The sequence below is a fragment of the Aplidium turbinatum genome, chromosome 3 (assembly GCF_918807975.1).
Source record: "Aplidium turbinatum chromosome 3, kaAplTurb1.1, whole genome shotgun sequence".
In the NCBI taxonomy this organism is placed as follows: Eukaryota; Metazoa; Chordata; class Ascidiacea; order Aplousobranchia; family Polyclinidae; genus Aplidium; species Aplidium turbinatum.
The window spans coordinates 30,840,340-30,847,092 of NC_137474.1; positions in this window are offsets into that span (position 1 = coordinate 30,840,340).

Below are 6,753 nucleotides of genomic sequence, written 5' to 3' on the forward strand. Positions count from 1 at the left end.
TTCGGATGAATGGGAGTTATAAGAGTGGTTTACTGTACTTTCACTGCAACTACATCATTGCCGCATTAGCACCTTCTGTGTACTTTTTACAGTATATATTTAAGTTATGGTGTTAATAGAAAGCCTATTTCATTCTTTAAAGTAATGTGTTGTGAAATCAGCTTGAAAAGCATATGTACAATAAAAGTATGCTACGATTTTATTGTACAAAATAAAATACAACAGGAATCCTCCTTCAATGTTTGCTTTTAGAATTGTTTATACTTTTCAGAGTGCTACATAGTGCACTGTTTGGCTTATACGACTGTTTTGCTGTTTTGTTTCTACCATGTAAGAAGTCTTATAGCACTGGCAAAAAATATGACTCCTCATACGCATGACATATCTCTCCAGCACTTTTTTTTTATAAGTTCAGTTTTTTTATTTCTGACCATCACAGCAAAAACAATACACGTCAACATAGCAAGGGTCCAGAAAAGTTCTTCAAAAGCGCATTCATAGAGGGTTTCCAGTTAATAGATTGCCGTATACCTTGCACAGTCCAAGTCCGGCAATAAGCTTCCTTCACAATAGTCATGACATGCAATTATGCAGATTAAGGTTGTTGATTTCATTGCGCAACATGTCGGTGTAATACCACACTTTTCGAAGAGAATTTCCACCTTCCAAATCTTCATTCAACTGTAAAATACAAATAAATTCAGTAATGCACCATCTTCATCAGGTGCCATTAATCTGTCCCAACTTAGGTGACCATGTGATGCCATTGTTCTTTAGCATATGGTACCAGTAAAGTAATGCATATGCGTAAAATAAGTCACGTTCAATTGCTATATGTATATAGTATACAAAAAATGGCATCCAAAGAAGAACGTTTATTACCTCAAAATGTAAATATAGCTACGGAATTATTGAATTAATGCACTTCTAAAGTAGCACCATCATAATGGATTAATAGATTAAAAAATATTATTTTTTGTTGTAACATTGACTGATTATGTCTATCCAAAACTAATATGTAACAACAACAGAGGAGCAGTGCCAACATGAGTCAAGTAAGTTTGTATGCAAATAATTTGTTGTCTCATAGCAATGTTTTGTGGCATTATGATTAATGCTAAGAACAAGCTTATTTAAAACATATATATTCATTCAACTTACCTGATAGGAATTGTCTCATGCTCTTGGTAATAGTCTTGCGTAATAGTTCATTTACAACAGGTGGATTTAGCAGCATTCCTTTTGTTCCAAAAATGCAAAAACATCACACAGTTCAAAACACTCAACATGGGAAAGAAGACTGTGCACAGAGTCAGCATCATCTCCATGCAGCTTAAAGGAGTATCATATATACTGTGATTTTCCGGCAAACAACAGCTTTTGATTGTGGAAGTAAATTTCAAATCACTTTTGATAGAAATGCTGTATTGTGGCACACCTTTACATAATTGCATTTGCATATATCATTAGCTTCCCAGTACCAGTAGGTAAAATGTAGCCATTCAGATGCAATGCTATTGCTTGAACCAGCAGAGGTTGAGGTAGTATGTATTCTCCATTTGTAGCCAGTACATATAGTTTTTAGTTATATAAAGCTCAACTCAATATCAGATAAACTGGAATATAATTTTTTCTTGTGGGATACTGGTGATACTTCATTGTGAAGCACAATTCTACGCCTCTCTGGAACTATTTTGCATGGTATCAATTTCTCAGGGACATTCAAACTTGGCAGTGCACCAAACTTTAACCAACTTCTTTGTGAAGTTTTACAAATATCACCTTCATTGAAATGCATATTACAAACGAAAGCTTTACCATCATCAATTCGTTGCTTGAAGGAAAGGTTTGTAGGTGGCCTGTATTTGAACAAAACTTGCAAAAACTTGTTTTTACATCTGCAGCCCTTCCATAGCGACCATGATTTTTTTCCGTTGGGAACAACAAAGAGTGAAATGTCAGGGTATGAAGAAAAATTGGTACATCCTGGCATACAACAATATTTTCCAAGACAAGCCATAATACATATATACAGCTTAGCTAGAGAAAAATTAAGAGAAACTTTAATAGCTGTTTTTACCTAAGAATACACATCGATCAAAATCGCTCACAAAAATGCACTAAAAGTATCCAAATGCTGATATGCTTTAAAACTAATTTTTAATATTTACATTGCAAGTCACTCTTCGTCAGGTAGGAATCTACTGTAAGTATGCAACACTGCTAGCAGCTGAGATGGGCTATACTAAAATGTGTAAGACTGCATGGTGCAGGTTTTCGTGTGGTTTACCAGTAATATTGGCCATTTAAGTTCTTGGCCATAAAACTGTACTAAGTCGGCTATTCTGAAAACCACACTAGCCTTAGCCCAAAATTTAATAAAATGTGTATAGCTGTTAGCTATGTTGCTGGTAACCTAGCATCCTGCTGAAATAGTAGCTGTGGAAAGCTACCAGTGCCTTTCTGCCTATATGACTCAACTTGGTGCTGCAAGCATTCTGAGGAAAACGTGCTCATGGACTGTTATATTTTAATTAAAATTGCACTGTGAAGGCCTAAAAGGAACGTTTAGCACTTCTGTAACACAGTTTCTTCTTTCTAGCGTTATTCTCCCTCATTCAGCAGTCCAAACTCACCTAACAAACACTGCAACCATTTAATTTGCCAGTTTTCTACAGGTTTTCCCATAGTGGTTTTGCTGAGTCAGCAAAACGTGTTAACCACCGACAGAGGGCGTACGTGCCGAGTTTAAACGGCAAAATTCGTATTCAGTTGGCGAACTAGGTATATTTATTAACTATGCACGCACAGAATATTGCACATTTCAAAACATCCCTTGTGCAGCTGCAAAAAAGCGTTTTGCAGGGGTTGTCACTCTTGCATCCACATCTGATCATGACAGTTTCTGGGGTGAGTTCAACATTTACCGGAAGGAGGACCGGATAGCGTTTTAAGTTTCGAGTCTTTCACCCATCCGTACATTTCTGCATCAAGTTCAAGCGGATTGCTGTCTTCCAGTGAATGCCACACAATGGCTTGGTGATGGGCCCGTCTTACATTCTCTTTAAAGGCCTCACTTGTAGGAGGAAGGGAACAAAGTTTTGGTGGTACCACGGAGGCCTGACCCGTTTTGGATGCCCATACCCTCCAGCGTGCTTCGGACATTGATTTACTCGTAGTATATTGACCGTAACAGGCTGACATGAATGTGGTTGCCTGCGCAATCACTGATTCTATGGGAGAATCAATGACCCCTAAAAGTGACAGTGAGTGACCATCTTTCAGAACCTTCAATGCTGTACCTTTGCCAACCCCATAGCAGCATGCTACCGTATCACACCAAGTAAGAGCATGAGCTGGCAGGAGTTCATTCACAAAAAACACATGCTTTTCTACGGTTTTTCCAATGTCAATGACTGTTCGTTCTTTAATTGGTGATTTCATGTTCTGTAGTGACAAGTTTTTAGTGGTGTATCGCGTTGCACCCCATTTTCGACAGCTTTGAGGCTATTTTTACAGAAATACAATTCTCGAATAGACGTTTCCTGAAAAGTGTTTCTTTTCGGTCATTACATACAGACGAACAGATCTGGGAATCTTATGTTACAATTTTCCCACGAAGAGATTATGGTTTACCGCTGTGACCACCACTCGCCTACCTCCCTTGCTAACAAATTTACACCAGCTTGCAATATTCAGACATTTGTAAATTTACCTCTGGCTCTGAATACCCCCACACTAGCCTGTATAATATACATGTTTAAATAAGTTTCTACATTCTCAAATGCATATATCTGAAATGTGCATCCTAGGCAAAGGCTGCTCTTCATTACACTTCCTTATCTTTTCCATAACCAGATCAAATCCAATATGCCAAAGGCATGGTTGTCTTGCACAATCTTAAAATTTTTCAAACCGCAAACTTACTATCTCCATCTAGCGGTTGATTTTTGAACTTTCATTTGTCACATGGCGCTAGAGTATTACTTCCCGATTCCATTGATGTTTCACTGGTCATTCTAGGCTCATCAGAAGAGAATTTACAGCAAAGTTAGTGCAGACGGTCAGAAAGTTGTAAATTTGATTTGGGAAAGGTATTTGGCCCTAGGTCAAACATTTGCTGATTGTTGAAATCTGAAAAACGATTTTGGTCTAATTTTTAGTGCAGAAATAGTGAAAGCAATTTTTTTACCTGTGCCATGTTAGTTTTTGAGTTTAAACAAACAAACTATCCTGTTTATTTTGAAATTCGTGTTTCTGGTTATTTCACTAAATATTCGTGGTTAGGGAAATCACACATAATATTCATACACAAATTTTTGTTGAACAATTAAACATGCTCTCAGAATGCACCAAATGCAAAGTAGTTTTTCAAAAATTTCTGAGGCAAGCCTCCCAGACCCCCCGCCGCTGGGTGTCGCCTACACGCCGTCAGGCTTCGCCCACCGGCCGTCAAAACCCCCCTTCCCATTTCAAAATAGCCTACCTAGCTACGCTATTGAATTGGATCATTGTCATTGGGGCCCGCAAAGCATACTCCGCACAGGGCCGAAATACCTATCACTGCTGATGCCGCCCCTTGTCTCCGAGTGACTACCCGGGGTTCCATGTAACCATTTCTTGACCAAACACGATCATTTTGACTGTTGAAATGATGCTAGGCTAGACATCAAATTTCTTCTCATCGCTGAACACAAGGTTTGGCAGCGTGCCTCCTTCAATGTGTGAGAGCAGAATTCTGGCTCTGGAGAGACGTTTTTCAATAGTATTGACATTTAGCAACTGTTTCTTCGTGTATTTAAATTGGTTCATCTTCAAATCCTTTTTGAGAACTGTAAACATGGTTTCGTAGTCCACGTTCGCCTTCTTTGCCAGTTTTCGAATTGGATCTCTGTAACGTTAATTATTGATGACCCATGTAATAGCCCAGCAAACATTGATTGCTGGGCCAGCGTTGGCTATATGCTGGGTATGTTGGCACAACGCTGGCAATTTTGTCCAACATGTTGCCAACATTGCCAACATTACGCCAACAATTTCAATACTTCTTATTATGAGTTCAAAAAGGTCTCAAAGATGTTATTTCAGGTTTATTTGTTTTAAACTTTAAAAATACTAACACAAACCTCTTTTCAAGTGCTATTGCTTCAAAACACAGTTGTGTGATTGGCTAACATCGGTCAGAAGCATTGCCAGCGTTGTGCCAATTCATAACAATTTCAGTGTTTTCTTTAAACTTATGCAAATGTATACCATCATTTTGCTACAATTTTAAATTTTAATAATAGGCTATCAATGCTGTTATTATTTTCTGATACCGTACAAGTATACTATGAATACTTAAGACCAGCGTTGGTCAGAAGGGTTGCCAACAAAGTAGTTTCATTTCAGTTTGTTTATGCCAAAAGAAGCAGAGGTCTAGAAAAAGGCAGGAGCAACAGAAACGCGAACGTGATTCCGTGCTTGCTACTGAAACAGTTTAAGTTTCCGTTTGCCCTACGCGTTTCCACAAAATAAACAATTGCAATGTCGGCTATATCCTGGATGTGAGGGCACAAGATTGGCAATTATGTCCAACATGTTGCCAACAATACGCCATCACTTTCAATAACTTAATTTCTTATCATGCGTTCAAAAAGGTCTCAAAGATTTTATTTCAGCTTTATTTGTTTTAATCTTTAAAATTACTAACACAAACCTCTTTCATGTGGTATTGCTTCAAAACACAGTTGCGTGGTTGGCTAACATCGGTCAGAAGTGTAACGCTTCTGAGTTGATAGGTAACGCTGCTGGATTGGAGAAGAAAAGCTTCTGAGTTGAAGTGTAAAGCTTCTGGGTTGAGGGGTAGACGTTGCTGGGTTGGAGGTGACTTAAACGCAACACTAGATTTGAGAATTCATCTTTATTGCGGCAATCGTTGCAGCGATCAGAGCGGATTCAGAAACGTCACTGACTTCCCGTGGCGAGAGCGTAGATCGAAAAGGGAGAAGATTACCACACCAGTATGTTTTATAGGCGAAATCAGTCACCCATGGCGAGTGCTGCCAGACGCAATGCTATTAATATTAAAACTTGAAACAGTTGAATTATGAGAACTTCACTGCAGAATAATGGCTGGTGACGAATATAAGACAGCAGTCGGTACATACGTTGGCCCCAGTCAAAACGACATTGATACGTAGGAGAGATGTCGTGAATGACGAAAACAAATTAAGTTATGATTGAGGGTTAGAAACTGAAATTGAATACTGGGGCGCAACTGTAATTGAAAATGCAATGATAGTAAAATTTACAAGTGTGGTGGACAAATTAAGTAGGCTACATAAGCAGGTAAGCGTTCATGGCTGTCCATGTCCTGCCTCCGAAGAGATAGGACCCGACACCCATGGAAGCAAACCAGAATGGTAAAAAAAATGTATCCTAACGGTGTGCGCGCGGTTGTGCGAGAAGGATGTTCTAAAGTCATACTATTAGTTCGAGTATTTTGATGAGGGAAGACGAGACGACAGCAGTTGATTTGGAAGTTCGGTGATGTATATGATGAGCACGACAGCAGCTGATTTGGAAGTTCGGTGATGTATATGATGAGCACGACAGCAGCTGAGTTGTGAGTCCGTTGATATTAGACGAATATGACAGGAAAGAGGCCAGCTTGTATAGTTGCAAGCTGTGTGACATGCAGCCATTGCATGTCGAAAGTGGCGCAAAATAGCGGCACTGGTTGGGTTGACGTCGCGGTGTGCTTCTAACGTG